The sequence below is a fragment of the Microtus ochrogaster genome, chromosome 7 (genome assembly GCF_000317375.1).
Source record: "Microtus ochrogaster isolate Prairie Vole_2 chromosome 7, MicOch1.0, whole genome shotgun sequence".
Taxonomy (NCBI): domain Eukaryota; kingdom Metazoa; phylum Chordata; class Mammalia; order Rodentia; family Cricetidae; genus Microtus; species Microtus ochrogaster.
Genome location: NC_022014.1, coordinates 4,474,554 through 4,477,230, shown reverse-complemented (window position 1 = coordinate 4,477,230; position 2,677 = coordinate 4,474,554). Strand labels below are relative to the sequence as shown.

At 51.1% G+C, this 2,677-nt stretch overlaps 2 non-coding genes across 2 annotated transcripts; one reads left to right on the top strand and one right to left on the bottom strand.

The window, feature by feature from the left end:
- Positions 1 to 1,053: 1,053 nt before the first annotated feature.
- Trnap-ugg lies at positions 1,054 to 1,125 on the bottom strand. Its single transcript has one exon. It is a non-coding gene; the product is annotated as a tRNA-Pro (tRNA).
- Positions 1,126 to 2,008: 883 nt separating this feature from the next.
- On the top strand, positions 2,009 to 2,081 carry Trnak-cuu. The gene has a single exon. It is a non-coding gene; the product is annotated as a tRNA-Lys (tRNA).
- The last annotated feature ends 596 nt before the right edge of the window (positions 2,082 to 2,677 follow it).

The window sequence follows — 2,677 nt, the reverse complement described above, 5'->3', positions numbered from 1 at the left end:
GAGAGAGAGAGAGAGAGAGAGAGAGAGACAGAGAGACAGAGAGACAGAGAGACAGAGAGACAGAGAGACAGACAGACTGACTACTATACTAGCGCGTGGAGCTGCCAGCCTGAGGCCAGCTCTTGGTCTGCTCTCCTGAAGAGCTATACTCTGTTAACACTCCGTAGCATTTAAATAGGTCCATTTTCTTCCTTCTGGTGCTTCCCTCTCTGGGCCTGGCTAACACAGTCTCACAGGTTAGCCAACTTGGTTTTCTCCGATGTCACACTCTAAGTTAAGATTAAAGTTAGGATGACTTGTCCCAGTCATCCAGAATTAGATATCAGACGACTAGGTCGCTCATATCCCCTAATGCCTACGGAAATCATTAACACTAGCTAAACGCGCGCCCCATTAACTCTCCTGGTCTCTTTCTTCTACAAAAATCACATGCAGTTCTTGTTTATAAGGCAAACGCAGTTCCGGTCACTCACGACGCCACTTTCTCTCTTTTCAGTGCAGTCGCCCTCTCTAATGACCTTGACATACCTGGATTATCAAGTAATAAAATCTAGTAAAACTGTAGGGTGCGAAAAAGATTCGGAGCCCGAGTGCCCAGCATTATCACGGAGGCCCCAAGGCTGAAGGCACCAGCCTCCGCTGCCGCCATCTCCTCCCGGTGGTTGTGGGAGGGCGTTCCCAGAAGGTGTTTCGGAAAACCCGAGTCTCGGAATTTAACTTCGCGAATTTACGTCACCCGAAGGAAAACAATGTGCCCTGAACCAGGGCGGTCTAATGGTGAGACCTGATACGCGACACCCAGGGATCTGCCGAGACAGGGATGGCTGGCCCTTGTTCTCTGCTAGGATCCCGAGTCTAGATCGCATGTAATTTGTCCTCTAGCTGCACCTAGACACCAGAGTTCCGGCGGACCAGAGATGCCTGGCAGAACGTCTGTGGGAACAGGGGACCCAACCTCGTGACCAAAATTGGGCTACGTCTTCTACTCTGTTCTTGGATTCAGCACTTCGCTAAAATCCAAAATCTTCACTCTGCACAAAAGTAATTCAATAAGGGCTCGTCCGGGATTTGAACCCGGGACCTCTCGCACCCAAAGCGAGAATCATACCCCTAGACCAACGAGCCACTGTGTATATAGGGCCTGGCGCTAATCTTTGGATACTTTCATCCGATTGCCTCATCAAGCCTATCCCTTTAGTCCTACTTGGAGAGATTTTCCGAGTTCGTTTTTCTGTGAGTTCCAGAGAACCGAGGGAGGTATGGCACCGGCCCCGTGAAGAGGGAAGAGAAAGTACCCACGCGCTCGTAAAGGGTCAGATCTCAGCCCTGGGGCACAGCACTCCGCATGAATGACCAGGGTCCACCGTCCTCCGGGAGTCTCGTGGCGGACCCCGGATTAGAAATTTCACCGCAAATAGAATCCTAGTCTAGAACCTCCAGAATGAGACGGGATTGCCGCCTTTGGTCCGCCAGTCCCCGCAGGCTCAAACATCAGGGGGAGAGCAAGGGTCCTCCAAAGAATCGGCAGATCCTGTTCCTTGGCAGCCCACTCCGGCCCTGAGGACCAACGCAACTCATAGACCCGGATACAGAAGCCAGAGCTGGAGTCGGGGTTCTGTTCTTCCTACGTGGACCGCGGAACGAACGCTCCAAGCTTCACCTCCCAATAGCGTTTGGCAAGGGATTCGGTGTCCCTGCGGCGAGTTTGAAAACGCAGGCTCGCCCACGGTTATTAGGTCGTGAAACCGATCTGGCCCTAAACTGGGGTCTCACTAACATCCTCACAGACCTTGCCCCCCACTCTGTGGCTCCCGGGAACGGAAGAGGCAACACAGACGCTGGCCGTGCAGTTGTAGGAGGCTGGAGGAGTAAACCAGTAAACCCACTACCGTCTACCGTCTGAGGCTAGATGCTCATCCTACAAAACTCAAACAAGACCCAGCTGTTCTAGAACCTTGAGGTTCTAAAGAATTCCAAGAGGTCTGTAGGGAACAGGTTTGTCAACGCCGCCCGGCTAGCTCAGTCGGTAGAGCATGAGACTCTTAATCTCAGGGTCGTGGGTTCGAGCCCCACGTTGGGCGAGCTGTTTTGTCTATGACATCTTCAAACGGGCAGAAGTTTGTGTACTGCAGGAACTGGTGCTCATGGCCGAGGATTTCATATACAGCGCTACAGAATTAGAAACCTGCGGAGGCAGAGCCAGGTTTTTCTCTCTTTTTATTTAAATTTTATATATTTAACCTGACACTTTACAAGTATATCATACTTACATAAAAGTTCCAGGTACAATACGAAGAACATTCAGGACCCTGTCTGTGGACTCTGCTTGGAGAAGGGCACCACCTCCCTGGACTTCTTGAAACTCCCAAGACTAGGCGGTGACTCCACAGACTTCTTCAAAAAGCTCGACCTCTTTCCATCCGGGACGGTAATTCGAGGAATGGAACTAAGAAAGATGGGCTCTTCTGCAATACAGCCTCTAACACACGAGGCTGGCTCGAATCCCCCGGGAACGGCTTTGTTTTACCTGTACGCTGATAAAGACGGGAAAGCACCAACATCTTCGTGCTGTGGGAACTGAGTCCTTTCGAGACTGGCAGAATCTCTGGGGGCTTCACCCGTGCTAAGTGTCTGCTTTCCATTTTAGAAAGCAGAAATCATTGTGAAAATGTTGAAA